This window comes from Tenrec ecaudatus, chromosome 14, assembly GCF_050624435.1.
Source record: "Tenrec ecaudatus isolate mTenEca1 chromosome 14, mTenEca1.hap1, whole genome shotgun sequence".
NCBI lineage: Eukaryota > Metazoa > Chordata > Mammalia > Afrosoricida > Tenrecidae > Tenrec > Tenrec ecaudatus.
In genome coordinates, this window is record NC_134543.1 from 9,265,359 (window position 1) to 9,280,687 (window position 15,329).

The 15,329-nt window shown below is 49.0% G+C and overlaps 1 non-coding gene across 1 annotated transcript; it reads left to right on the top strand.

The window, feature by feature from the left end:
* The first annotated feature begins 8,764 nt into the window (after positions 1-8,764).
* Positions 8,765-8,884, top strand: LOC142427147 (small nucleolar RNA SNORA61). Its single transcript, XR_012779963.1, has one exon. It is a non-coding gene; the product is annotated as a small nucleolar RNA SNORA61 (small nucleolar RNA).
* The last annotated feature ends 6,445 nt before the right edge of the window (positions 8,885-15,329 follow it).

Sequence of the window (15,329 nt, forward strand, 5' to 3'; positions counted from 1 at the left end):
TGGATTCTGGGTGTCATGTGCCCTCACCATTTATCAATACTTGTGTACGTGCTCCGGTCTGGTCTGAATTGGGAAGCAGCACTGGGGCCCTGATAGTGGGGGGTGAGGAAGCCTCAAGGAGCCCGAGGAGTACTCTGTGACTGGAACACTTATTGAAAGTAGAAGGCCTCATCTTTCTCCCACAGGGCGCCTGGTGGGTTTGAACTGCTAGTTTTGTGATTGGCTGTCCAGGGTGTAACCACTAGGACTCCCTGGTGTTGCGTATAAGCACTATTGAATTTAGGAACTGGACAAACTGCAGACTAGCATCGCTATGTCTTGGTTTTATTCAGAAAGTTCTAGAGAGTACACGAAGGCCCGGAGAAGGGCTGACTACCGGAAAGAAGGATTATTATTGTTGGTGGAGAGACACTTACTGATTTAGAAAGAATGCACTTTGTTGTTCTCAGACCTGGTCGGTTGTGACTCAGAGTGACCCTGTGCATGACCGAATGAAACGCCGCCCTGAAAGACATCTTTGCTACTTGAGCCCACCGTGTAGCCGCTGTGTGATCCATCTCACCAATGAGCCCCTACCAAGCATGATGTCCTTCTCTAGGGATGGGTCCCTCTGATGACCTGACAAGGGAGACAGTTTCTTCGTCCTTTCCAAGGAGCCTTCTGGCTGTATTTCCCCCAAGACTATTGGCTTGTCCCCCTGGCTGTCCCTGTTCAACCTAGCCAATATCCGTCACCCACTCCCAAACGCCAATTCAGCAGCTCCCCTCGGGCCTCACTCGTTCGCTGGCCAGCTTTCACCTACATCCGGGGGCAGCTGAGTCCTCAAAGCGGCATTTTTGCTTGTGGACACCTGTGCCCCGGAAAACGGGCACAATCGTTTTCTCATGGCGGTGACTGCGTCACCCTTCCCCTTGAACTTCCCCCTAGGTGTGGTGGCTACTCCCTTAGCTTCCCGGATGCGGTTATGCCAGTGTTCTGTCAACTGGCGATTGTCAATACATTTGGAAAGTTCCTGTTTTTTAGTAGTTTTCTTTTTTTTGGGTAGTGGTAGTGAATAATATGCCCAATGCAATAATACATCACTTGGTTTCTTGACGGATCTTTCTGTGGACATTAACTGGAGATCTAAGTAGATGGCATCCGCGACAGCTTCAATTTCTTTGTCATTTATCATGATGCCGTTTATCGGTCCAATTGTAAGGATTTTTTTCAAGTGCTCAAGAATCATTCGTACTGAAGGCTAGAGGCCTTTGCCTTTCCTCAGCTAGCGCTTCCAGTCACGTTCAATTTCAGCAGCAAGGCTGTGCCCAGGGTCTTCCTCCGAACTCGATGCCACCTTCTTCCGATAGTCGAGCTTCTCGGGTTCTGTGTTCGGCACAGAGGTTAAATCTGGTGAAAGGGCATAAGCTCGACACTGATCTCTCGGGATTTTAAACCACCCAGCGCCCCCTTGGTTCTGTCTCAGTGGCTGCCTCTTGATGCACGCACAGGGCCCTCATGAGCACAAGGAAGCATTCTAGAAGTCCCGTTCTTCTCCAAACTATCCATCGTCTGTTAGGGTCCTCAGAGTCACACGCCTGTGTGCTCACTGGTAGTGTTAAAGTCTTGTGGCGTTAATAACATTGCATTAACTCGGCTGATCATAAAACAAACACACAAAACCAGGAGCTTTTAAAATATATTAACCACGAGCAGTTGACAGTATAACAGAACAACCACACGCTGAACGATAAATGGATGTGTTCAATACCTGGGATCGAAGTTTAGTAAGTCCTGGGCCAGGATGACGGACATGAGAAAACAATTGTGTCCGATTTCCAGGGCACAAGGAAGATGGTCTGAGGGATGGAAACGATCTTGGCTTCATAGGAGGGAGAATGCAATCGTATGAAAATACCAATTGGTCTCAATGAATGCATAAATTTAACACAATGTTCCTAGTAAAAGTTTAAAAAAGGCATTAAAAAACCTTTTTATCATGGTATTGGATGTCAAAGCCGTCCTGAGGTCTACATAACTAATCAATGACACCGAAATGAAAAATACTAGGGAGATGAAATGCACAACAAAGCTACCGTAACAGAAAGAGCGTGGCATTGATGTAGGAGCAAACAAAACACAACCAAAGGCTCAGGAACAGATTCAAGGAACAGACTCAAGCCTTAGGATAGATGGTGACTAAAATCAGTGGGAAGAAAGAAATGGTATTCTGGTTATCGAGGGGGGAAGAAAAGACCATTACCTCATACCACAAACCCAAATGCGAAACTCACTACCACCGAGTCAATTCTGACTCATAGTGACCCTACAGGAGAGAGAAGACCTGTCTCTGCAGGTTTCCTTATGGCTGCAGAAGCCTCGTCTTTTTGCTGTGGAGCGGCTGGTGGTTTGGAACTGCTGAACTGCTGACTACTACATCACTATTCCTGCTGTGTTGAGTGTAAAAATCAAACACAAGGTAAACCTGGGAGCTAAAGGAAAGCACACTTGAAGATTTACAGTCTTCGGGTGAACAAGAAAGACTTGTGCAACGCCGTGGGTTTCCAAACTGCCATCATCTATTGCCATAACATGACTGGCTTTAAAGAGAGATGGATTGTTCCAGAGGCTAAAAGTCCAAACCGGGATGTCGGCTGTGTCAACTCTCCTAAGGGTCCTGACACAGGGACTGCCCCATGCCTGTTCTGCCTATAGCTTTGGGCGGCTGTTGGCAGTTCTTGGGGTTCCTTTGCTGACTGACGGTATCTCTGACTGGTGTCTTCTCCTGAGTGGGATCTTGTCTCTGGGTCTATCCTCCTCTTTATAAGACACTCATCATTGTGACAGCCGTGAAGGTGTCCCGGTTATGCCTTGAGCTGCAAGGTCAGCAACTCGAAACCTCCTGCCCCTCGGTGGGAGACAGATGGGGCTTTCTACTCCTATAAAGAGTTACAGTCTCAGAAACCTACAGGGGCAGCTCTACCCTGTCCTCTAGGGTGCCTATGGGTCATTATTGACTCGATGGGAATGAGTTTGGGTTTTTATTGAACACAGCAACAATTGTGAGGATGGCACAGGACCCGGCAGTGTTATGCTCTGATGTACAGAGAATCCTTACAATTCTGAACTGACTCAAGAGCACCTAACAGAATCCATCTAGGATGAGGACCCACCCTGCTCCTGTGTGACCTTATACAGATCCACAAAGAGCAGTCTTCCTACTCCCATAAAGAGTTGCTGTCACAGAAACCCACAGGGGCAGGTCCACCCTGTCCTATGAGTCGGAATTAACTCGATGGCAGTGAGAGTCTCCGCGGTGTTCCCTCCCTGTGAGTTGGGAATGATAAGACCTGCCTCGTTGGACCTGTTCCTTTGGACACCTTATCTTTGGACACAGTGTCGGGAGAGACCAGTCCCTGGAACAGGACACCATGTTTGGTGAAGTAGGAGGGCATGGGAACAGGGGAAGACCTGGACACCGGGGCTGCAACCAGGGGCTCGAACCTAACACTGGTGAGGATGGTGCAGGCAGGGCAGTGTTTCCTTCTGTTGGGCATAGGGCTGCTCTGGGTCAGAACCAGCTCAACCGCACCTGGCAAGCACAATGTCTTGGGTGCTGCAAGCGTGCACAGGGATGGCATCAGCGATGTGCTCCGGCACAGGGTCTCCTCCCAGGGTGCTTGGCCAGCATTCGGGGAAGGGTAGTACCCCCATGCCAGTTCTTGCTGTTGGGGGTGACCTCCTGGCAACTTCTGCCCATGGAGGCTGCTGCCCGCCTACCAGCCAGCTCATTCAGAGGGATACTTCCTGCCCGGTGAGGTGGGGAGTAGGCTCGGGCCCCTGGGAACTGCCAATTTTAAACAAACCCCCGAATTCCAAGTCTCTTTATTTGGAATCCGAAGGTTCCTTTTACCGGAGCAAAAGCCAACTTTTGTTTGCACTGTAACCAAAGCCGATTTAAAAATAAGCCTGCTGACATATCCGTATGGAATTCTTTGAGGGAGAAAGAGGGATTGGTATGCGTATCTATAGCAACAGTTATTATTGGACTCCATTCCACCGTGGATCACCTCCGGTAGGCTAGACACGCCGTGTTATCTCTGATCTCAGTTAACAATGACATTCAGAGAGGCCGAGGGACCCGTCCGAACTCACACAGGCAGCACGCAGCCAGGCTGGCACACACCCTCGCAGACCAGCTCCAGGTATTTCAGAGGAGAGCTGTACCCACAGAGTTTTCAATGGCTCATTGAAAACAATAAATCATTTTATTAGGACATAATCCAGACATCATACCATTCAACAGTTCAGTCATATCAAACAAGCAGGGTTGTAAAAATGCTTCCACAATAATTTTCAAAACATTTTCTTCCTTTTGTGCTTCTTGATATCAGCTCCCCATTACCTGTCCCCCCCGCCCCCCGCCCTCCAGAAGCCCTTATTCTAGTTATTGTCTGTAGATTCACCCAACCTGGGTTTTGTACACTCAAAAACATAGAAAGACACAACAGAGAGTCAAGAATGCTATCAAAACTAACAAATTACAATGGATAAGCACCAATTTGAAAACCAAACAAACCACCCCACCCCACCCACGAAAATATTAAAAACCCAACCACTCTCAAAGTGTATCCAAAGGGAGATCAAATGACAAGATCTTAACCATTCAAGTCAGACTTTTCATTTTAATCTATGATCATCGCCTCTCCAATACTCTGTCCGATAACCAGGCATTCCCATCCCTCACTTATAGTCAGAGGAGAATCACTGGAGGCTCATTCCACGTAGAGATCCTGCAAATGTATTTTGGGCTTCCACTACCATAGCCTTCTGCAAACCAGAATCTCGCAATTTAAGCTCGGACACCATTCTCTCGTTCGGATTTGGATGATATAATTGACAATCCTTGAATCGCAGATGCTGGTGAGCTTCTTCCATTGGGGCTTAGTTGACGTCTCACTTCGATAACTGCTCATTTGAAAACAAGCTTTTAAGGACCAAGACACTATTCTCTCTGTTACCTGTGCACCATCCAATTTCTTCACCACGGTTTGCTACAGCACCCATGTCTTCTGTGTTTCCTTCATCGGGGTGCACACTGAGCAGGGCCATGTCATAGGAACTAACTGCTCCTAGATTAGAGCTAGGATTAAGTGTGAGATCGTGGATCACTTTTGCAAGGAGATCACCAGACCTTTCGCGTCTTTTCTCACTTTATTGATCCACCAACTGAACCGATAAGCAACATCATGATGAGCAGAGGAAAGATGGAGGATGTCAAGGATTTCATCAAGAAATCAAATGATGTCTCACCCTGGTGCTGCACTGGGCCTTTTTGAAGTGTGAAGGAGCAAAGATGTCACTTGAGGACTAAGATGTGCCTGGCCCAAGTCAGCGTAGTTTTCCTTCACTTCATGTGCATGTGAATGGTGGACAATGAATAGGGGAGACTGAAAAAGAAGGGATACAGTTGAATTCGGCTGTTGGCTGGAATGGTGCCTAGTCCAAGGACTACCAGAACAAACAAGTCCGTCTTGTTGGAAGTACACCGGAATGTTCCTTAAGAATGAGGCTAGTGAGACTATCTCGAGTACTTTGGTCGGGTTATCGGGAGAGACCACTTCCTGGAGAAGGACATCATGCTTGGTAGAGTAGAGGGTCAGCCAGCCAGAGGACGACTCGCAGAGATGGGCTGACACAATGGCTCTGACCATGGGCTCAAACAGCAGTGACTGTGAGGATGGCTTGGGACAGGGCAGTGTTTCATTCAGCTGCACATGGGGTCAGTCTGATGCAACTCGATGGCACCTTACAACAACAACAACAACAATAGCAGCAGTTTGTCTTTTGACCTTAATCATGTTTTTCTCCAGAGATTTTTGCTTTTACATTGTTATCAAACATAAGCACATGTACCGGTGTTTAATGGTTTCTAGATGATGCTGAGAAATCTCTCAATACCATCCACCTGAGGATGTCCCTGCCTTGCTCAGCACCCCGAGTGGCTTCTCCCTGGTTCTCGGCACAAAATTCCAGCATCTGGGTGTTGCCTCAGGGCCGAGCCTTTCACCCCTCCACTTCTCCTTCCCTACCTACAAGAGGGCTCCATCTATCCTGCCTTCTTGAGCTGTCTTGCGATTGTCCGGGAGGGAGTAAGCTTACGCTTCACTTGCTCTGACCTCTCCCTTCCCTCTCTGCCTGCTTTGGTCTCATTGGTGAAACCTCATGTTCTAAGTTCCTGTGAATGTGAGCAGGGTGGCAGCCCCCAGAGGTAGCTGTTCATGCTCCCTCCACCCAAGGACAGCCGTGAAGAGGGCATAGGTGGCTGTCCATGAAAGCTCCTTACTTGGCTGAAGACCCGGGCAGCCCTGGCAGACAGGTCCCACCTGGAAGAGCCCAGCAAGGCCCAGCAGCCCCATTTTTTAGAGCCTGTGTGTGAAGCATTTCTAGAAATGGCCTTGTTGTGACTCTAAATTGTCACTAATTTCCAAAATCACATCCTTGATTGCATAGGCCGGTATCATACTGACTGCACAAGGCACAGACCCCAGTGGGACGCGGCACATCCTCCTTAGCTCCTTCACAGAACAAGCCCATGGAGTCTGGTGACCATCACTAGAGGGAAGCATGGGAGTGCCCTGTCTGTCTGCTTAAATACCCGTATGCGATCTCATGAAAGCACCCTCCATAGGTCATACAAACAAGCATCTACACACACCTGATGTTTGACAAAGGGCTGACGCACATTCAGTGGCGGGGAGAGGCTTCTCAATCCGTGGTGCTGGAAACCCTGGATCTCCACCTGCAAAAGAATGACACAGGACCCTTCCTCACACCATATACAAAAAAGAACTCAAGATGGATCAAAGACCGAAATACAAACCAGAACCATAAGGATCATCAATGAAAAAAACAGGGACAAACTTAGAGGCCCTACAACAAGGCATAAAGACGCGACCGAACATAATAAAAAATACCCACATGATAGAAGACAAAGTAGAGGGCTGGACATTCATGGGCATCAAAAGACTTTGTCCAAACAATAAAAAGAGAACCCACAGATTGGGGGAAAATTATATGACAGCGATGCATCAGATAAAGGGCTAATTTCAAAAATGTATAGAAAATTACAACACCTGGACAGGAAACCCCACAAATAACCTAACCAGAAAGTGGGCCCAAGACGAGAACAGGCACTTTAAGAAAGATGACACCTAGGTGGCCAACAAGCAGATGAAGAAACGCTCCTGTTCACTAGCCATGAGCGAAAACAAATTAAACCGACGCTGAGATACCACCTCACACCAACACTCTTAGACAAACTCTGGGGAAAAAGAAGTGTGGGAGGCTTTGGAGTGATTGGAACACTCATTCCTAGCTGAGAGGGAGTTCAGACTTGTACAACCACTGTGGAAAACTGTCTGGGTGTTGCTGTGAGGACGCTATTTACTGGGGTAAGTGTTTACGTCAAGGAATGCTGGCGGCCCAGTGGGTTACACATTGGGCTGCTAACCACAAGGTCAGTGGTCCAAAACCACCAGTTCCTCCAAAGGGAGATAGAAAAGTTACAGTCTTAGGTCCTCACAGGGTCAGCTCTACTTGTCTGATCAGGCCGCTATGCGTCAGAGTCAACTGGATGGGAGTGAGTTTGGTGGCAACCGGAAGGCAAAGGCTTCGGTGACAGTACGCTTCCAGAAAGACTAGGCTGCTATTAGCCAACACTGACTCCCAGACTGCCACGAGGAGAGGGGCCCAAGGGTTCCTGAGACAGTTACCTTGATGGGCGCAGACTGCTCTATTTCCCAAATCCCCTCCTTTTCGCTCATAACCCAGCTCACCTTGGAGAGGAGCCTTGGGAACTCTAGGGAGCCCTTCTACTGGGCCCTATGGGGTCACACTCCCCCCACCCCTGCTGTGAGGTAGAATCGGCAGTGGTTTCAGTGTTGGAAAAAGGTTCACTGAAGTCAAGTGGAAGATATTCATAATGCCAGTGAGCCCCACCCACTCAGCGGAAGTGCCTCAGAGCAGACGGGGTGGGGGGGGGGAAATGAGAGGGAGGATGTCCACTTGGACATCTGACCTGTGGACCTAGGACCCAGGACAACAGGGAGTCCCAGGGCGGCTCTGGAACCAGTGCCCGCAGTCAGGAGAGCTGACTCCTCAAACTAAATCAAGGTCAAACTGAATCAATCAATCAATCAACCAATCAATCCATCTCTCGTTATATCTGTAAGAGCTCCCAATAAAATGATTTTTTTAAATCCACCTCTCTCTTTCCCTTCCCTTCTCCCGTCCCTCCCTCTCCAATCCTGTGTGTGTAATTTTAAAAAATTGTGAAAAAATGCCATTCTCTTTCAATTCAACCCCCAACACACACACCACACACACACACACACACACACACACACACACACACTTTTGAAGCCTGCTACAGGGTGAGTCGAAATACTGCTTCCCAGGTTCCAGCTCATACGTGCGTGTATTACTCCACATGAAACATGCTTACACATGCCTCTGCCATCATGCATGCCACAGACAAGTCCTCGCGACATCTCATCGTCTCCAGGGAGCCCTGGTGGCCCAGCGGTTCTGTGCCGGGCTGTGCTCCTCAAAGTCAGCGGTTTGAAGCCACCAGCTGCTCTGTGGGAGAAAGAGGGGGCTTTCTACTCCCGTAAGGAGTTACAGTCTCCGCTTGGTCTCAAACACATGTCTACTCAGATGGCGCCAATTTAGCCCCCCTTCTCCTCTTCCCTCTCCCAGCTCTCCTAGGAAGACCTTGGCTCTTACCCTCCCGTTCCCTTTCCCATCGGATCCAAACACTGGCCTGGGTCCTTGTAAAAGGAGGAAAAGAAACATTGAAGCTGCCCCCCAGTGCTCTTGGAGCTCAAGCTACTTTCAAACAGGGTCAAAGAAAAAAAGACCTCTTCTGAGACATCTGCAAACTCCACTAGCCCAATTAGCAAGAAGCGTACATGATCTTAAAGGACGCCGAATTAATTACCACCTGCAGCTGTGCTTTCTCCCCCAACCCTGCTGCTGCCCTGCCAGCCTGGTGAGAATGTGGCTGCTGTCGGGAGAGCCAGGGCCAGCCCAGACTCAGGAGCGGGCCGGAGATTCATAAGGAGGGGAGCGGTCTGCAGCAGAACTCCTGTCCTTCGTTGGCTGTGCAGACTGAGTTAAGTCAGTCTCAGAGGACATCACCAGCTGGTGGCAGCAATGGGGTCACACCCCCTTCCAGCTCCAAACATCAGAATTACAGCCAGGGGGACCCCAGACAACAACAACAACATTATGTACAAAGTATCTACAAATTCTCTGTACTGGTCCTCCAGACAGCCGATAAAACACCAGTTACTAATACAAGTAATTTTAAAAGAGTTACAGTCTCCGAAACTCACAGCAGGAGTTCTCCTCTGTCCTCCAGGTTTGGGACGACTCGACTCTGCTGCAGTGAGTTTGGGTTTGGTCGGAGTCTCCTTAGGGTGGCTTCGCACAAAAGGCCTTTCGATCAAAGTTGCGGCTTCCACAGGGGTTGGATGGGTCGGGTCAATTCAAGACAGCGAGCCGGGGTCAGAGGTTGTGGCGACTGTGTGTTGGGACCCACAGGGGGCTCTCCACTGTGACACATATGGTGTGGCCAGGAGTTGGAGTTGACTGGAAGACACTGTGTGTGTGTGTGTGTGTGTGTGTGTGTGTGTGTGTGTGTGTGTTCCTGGCTCTGAAACCTGGAGCAGAAACGTTCTCATCTGGGGCATTCCGGCAGGGGACATGCTCACACAAACACCACCTACAATCAGGTGTGCGCAGAGCATGCTGAAGGAACTCACACCGAGGAGGCAGCAGGCTCCGCAAAGCTACTTGGGTAGAATCCAGTGTGTCTGCAACGAGTGAAATCCGGAATAGGGGCTGGATCCTCGCTGTGGAAAGGATCTCAGAAGTGGGGTGGTAGCTCTCTCGAGCTATGTCCCTGCCCCGACCCCCAGGAGCTACGAAGGCTCCCTCATTGGGGCAAAGTGATTTTGCAAACATGATTAAGTGAAGAATCCCAAGAAGAGACCACCCTGGATTGCCCCAAACTCAAAATCAAGCTCCCTGCTGTTGAGTCACAGCGACCCCATAAGACAGAGAAGGACTGTCTCTGTGGATTTCTGAGGCTGAGAATCTCCAAGGGAGCAGGAAGGCCCATCTGTCTCCTTTGGAACGGCTGGTGGTTTTGAACTGCTGACCTTGTGCTTAGCAGCCCAATGGGCTACCAGGGGTCCTTTGGATTGCCCAGGTGGGGCCTACACCCAGTGACCAGTGTCACTGTGGATGAGGAGGCATCATGGGCATGGAGGAGAAGGCCACGTGAAGATGGCGGCAGAGGTGAAGAGATGATGCCACACCCAAGGAGATCAGGGGGCCCTGGGAGTGGAGCAGACACTGGGAGAACTTCCCAAGTCCTGCAGCCTCTTGATTTTAGACGTCTTGATTTTAGACTTCTAACTTGCAGACTCTGAGGGGGTAAAAGCCTGTCCTGTGTGGGCACTTCTCTTGGACACGATCAGAGAGGGTCAGAGTGACAGTCCTGCAGCAGCTGCTCCGCATACACTGCTGATGTTGGAAAGGCCCTTCCTGGAAGGGCTCACTGACAGCAGAGGGGCTCCCTTGTCCCTCTTTCCCATGGGAGGGTTGTGAGGGTCCCACAGGGCTCCAGCAGCCTGAGGACCTGTGGAAACAGTGCTCCAGACACCAGACCCTGCAGTTGTCTGTCCGTGTGGTTCACATGGGCAGAGCGCTCATCAGAGAGAACGCTCCCTGATAACATCGATGGGATTTGAATGAAACCACTACTTCCTTAGACTCAAAGGCTCATGCATGGCTGTGTAGGGAAATCTACCAGGGACCCCAAATACTGTAGAGTAGCAGCGTTTATTGAATCTGAGGAAAGAAGAATTTAGGGAGTGAGGTAGTTAGTTTATTGTGCCAGCCTGGTTGATAAACACATGTGGGGTTAATTGAAGAGCGGAGGCTATAAATGGCTCAGTGAACCTCACCTTTCTAGTTCTCGGGTCTCTTGCTTTCTGATGGTTGGACCAGGGTGCCCTTGCCTTAGCCAGTTTCCTGCTTCAGCTGGCAAGGCTCACTTCCTGCAAGACATCCCTGAGGAGAAGCCACATGGACCTACCCCGATGCAGTCCTGGGTGCTGGAGCAGCCATGTGGAGACCCCTGCCAGCGCTGTCATGCTTACACATTCATTGACTCAGCTTTCCTCCTGCAGTTGGTATCATTACATGTGTTTGTGAGATGGAGGAGGACTTTGTGGATTGGTATCGGACATATGGGTTAATGTTGGGCTTGTGGGCTTGGGCAGCACTGGGTTGGGATATTTTCTTGATGCACACTTAACCTTTATATAAAACTCTCTCTTATACATATGAGCTTCTGTGGATTTGTTTCTCTAAAGCACCCAGACTAACACAGGGAGCATCCATTTCTAGGAAAGGAAGCCCAGAAGTATTTATGGGGTTCCTATAACATCATGGCTCTCTGGGAATTTATATATATATATATATATATATATATATATATATATATATATATATATATATATACACAAACATACATACATACATACATACATACATACATACATAGAGAGAGGCTGTTTTGTAAATGTGGTATCTTTAGAGCTGGGTTTTAGCCATGAGTTTTTATTGCTGACATTTAAAATCAGAGCCGCCGCGCCCCCCCCCCCCCAATATAAGGCTTTGTACTCCCAGGAAGAGCTACAGCCTTAGAAACCCTGGTCAGGGGTGCTTGTTCCTCTGCTTCCTGTCCTTCTAGTCTCTTAGGGGAGTAAGTTCACACACACCCCCAACCACCCCTAGGGTAACCTCCAGCTGGCCACTGGCCCGAGGCCTCTGGATCTTGGTGCCTGGCTTTGCTGCTGTGGGCTGACCGCAGAGACCTGGGTCCTTGGGTACAAGGGGGACAGAAGGAAACCAAAAGCAAACAAGAAACCTCACTGCCGTCACATCAATTCTGACTCACAGGGACCCTATAGGACAGAGTAGAGCTGGCCCTGCGGGCAGTTTCTGAGACTGTCACTCTGTGAGCATAGAAAGCCTTCTTTCTCCCACAGAGCACCTGGTGGTTTCAAACTGCTGACCTTGTGGTTAGTAGCCTACCATGTAATTCACTATGCCATCAGGGCTTCTTGGGACCAAGGAGATGGAGGAAATGCCCAAGGGCACCTGCACAGCCCTGGCTCAAGCATGCCCGTTTATACCATGCACCGCACACTGGCTGGCTCCTTTACCTACGTGGTGTTACAGTGCTGCGGACCTGGAGCTGCTGTGAACCCATCTTACAGATGAGGGAGCTGAGGAGGCTGGGGTGAGTACTCCTCCAATGCAGCGGGATCCAAACCCAGGCAAGTCTAGCCCACCCCCAACCCCCTGCAGACCACTAGACTTTGCTGCTTGGAAAAGATGCCACAAGGTGACCTCTGGTCATAGAGGGCAAGGGCAGGGGGCAGTTCTCCACCCTGCGTTCTCTGGAGCGAATGCGTCCACAGAGGTGGGAGGGAAAGGGAGAGTTTGGTGTCTGCAGCTAGAGGCCAACCCACCGCCGCTGAGATAATCTAACTCACAGAACTGCTCCTGAGGGCTTCCGAGGCCACGGAGGCTTGTGGAGAAGACAGACTCCTTTCTCCCCAGAAGCAGCTGGTAGATTAGCAGCCAAGGGCTTAACCTACGGCATGACTAGGGCTTCAAAGCTAGAGGCCAACCAAGTTCTAGTGCCCGAGTGTGGCACTGTGAGGCTTTGGACTGCTGGCTGCAAGGCCAGTGGCTCGAACGCATCAGCTGCTCTGCAGGAGAACGAGGTATGTGCCTGTGGGCTCTCGTATAGATCAGCAGTCTCTGACACCCTGCAGAGAGTCGCTCAGCATCCAGATCAACACTATGGCAGTGGTTTGGGGCTTTGGCTTTGAGTATGGAGAGTGGCTTGGACTCCTGAAGCTACACAAGGGGTCTGAGGCTGCAGCCAAGTTGCTATGGAAACAGCCCATCGTAAGAGGGAGTCCATGATTACCTTCTGTGTGTCTCTATGATCTTTGTTCTAAGCTCGTCATCTGAACAAATCGTTAAGGAGGTTTCATTTTTGGGAGTCTGGATTCACTGATGTTCGTACCAAACTGGTTTTGGGTTTTGGCAACAAGCCAAGCGAGATGGCAAACTTGGTCAGTAGAGTCCTGGGACCTATGTGGAGAGACTTGCTTCTGAGGTGTGACTTTGGGGGCAGAGCTGTGTCCTGGTACGGAGCTGTGGATTTCGCCCCACGGACTCCATTTCTCATCCTTCTAGAGTATCAGTGCCGTCAAGAGAATTCTGCCAAAAGTCCTTGTCCCTCCCTCCCAAAAAGAGAGAAAAGAAACAGATCCACACTCTTCAAAAGTAGCAAGGTCCTACAAGACAAAGAAAGGCTGGAAATCCGACAAGCACAGACTTCAACAACAAGAGACACACAGTCTCATGCAGCGGGGCTCCAGGACAGGCCCTCGGAACAGAAAAGGAGCCTGGTGGAGGATTGCTGAAATCAAAGGTCTTCAGTTGATAGGATTGAACCAATGTTAATTCCTTGATATCAATCAGAGATTAATATAGTGATTCTTGTTGCTAGGTGCCCTCAAGTCCTTTCTGAACCACATGGGCCTCCATACAACAGAACAAAGCATCCTTATGTCTGCACGCACTTTACTGAAACCTGGGTGAGGAGTCTATGGGAACTGTGTACTATTGGCGTCCTTTCTCTTTAAGTCTAAAATTCATTTTTAAATGTTCAAAAAAGGTTGTCCTTCCAGGATTCAATGTCATTTCCCCTTTTGTCAACTCTTCTTTCTTCTAGCCTCTCTCTGACTTGATACACTGCATGCCATTTGGAGTGACCCGTAAGCAACTCTTAATTGCCTTTGCTAATGACTCCCCGAGCTCCAGGGCTCTGGCTCTATCAGCATGGCTCTATGTGGCTTGTCAACAGGAATACCTCACAGGGAGTGAGCATGTATCTGGCCTCCAGTAAGCTATTGATCTCTGTTTGCGCCTCCCAAATGAGGTCATCAAGCTGCGACCTGACTGACAGGCAAAACTCCACCCCTTCACAAGTTGATAGGAGATTATGTAACCTCCACACTCACCACCCTTGCCTGTAATAAGCATTCTGGCGGAATATCTTCCAATATAGGTTTGTTTATTCTTTTTACAATCCATAGTACTTTCAATATTCTTCACCAGCACCACGATTCGAATGCATCCAGTCTTTCTTATTCAGTGTCCATCGTTCACGTGCACATGAGGCAATGGAAATACCAGGCTCGAGTCAAGTGCATCTCAGTCCTCAAAGTAACATCTTAGCTTTTCAACACTCTCAAGAGGTCTCGTGTTACAAATTCACCCAATGCAATGTGTCGTGTGGTCTTCGGACTGCCGCTTCCATGAGCATTGATTGTGGATCCAAGCAAGAAAAAATCCTTGAGACCGTCAACCTTTTATCTATTTATCTTGATGTTACCTATTGGTCCAGTTGCGAGGATTTTGCTTTTCTTTACATTGAGTTGTAATCCCTACTGAAGGCTGCAGTCCTTGACCTTGATCAGCAAGTACTTCAAGTCCTCACTTTCAGCAAGCAAGCTTGTGTCATCTGCACACCACTGGTTGTTCAACTTTCTTCCAGCCCCTGATACCTCGTTCTTCTTCATATAATCCAGCTCTAGAAGGAATAAGTATGGTGAGCGATACAATCCTGACACACACTTTTCCTGTGTTTGAACTATGCAGTAGTCCTTTGTTCTGTCTGCACAACTGCCTCTTGATCCACGTACAGGTTCCACGTGATTGCAATATAGTGTTCTGGAATTCCTGTTCTTCTTAAGGCGATCCATACGCTGTTATGAGCCACACATTCCAGCCAAAAAAGCACAAGTAAATAGCTTTCTGATGTTCTCTGCTTTGAGCCAAAACCCATCTGACATCAGCAATGATAGCCCCTTTTCTATACCCTCGTCTTAATTATGCCTGAATTCTGGCAGCTCCTTGTCACTGTACTGCAGCAACCATTTATGGATGATATTCAGCAAAATTTTACCTCCACATGGTATCAATGATGTTGCTCTATAATTTGAGCATCCTGTTGGGTCACCTCTCTTCGGAATGGGCACAAAGATGGATCTCTTCCAGTCAGTTGGCCAAGCAACCGTCTTCCAATTTTCCTGGCATAGACGAATGAGCGAGTGTTTCCATTGATCCTTCAACGTGTTGAAACACTTCAATTGGTAGTCCGTCAATTCCTGGAGGCCTTGATTTTAGCT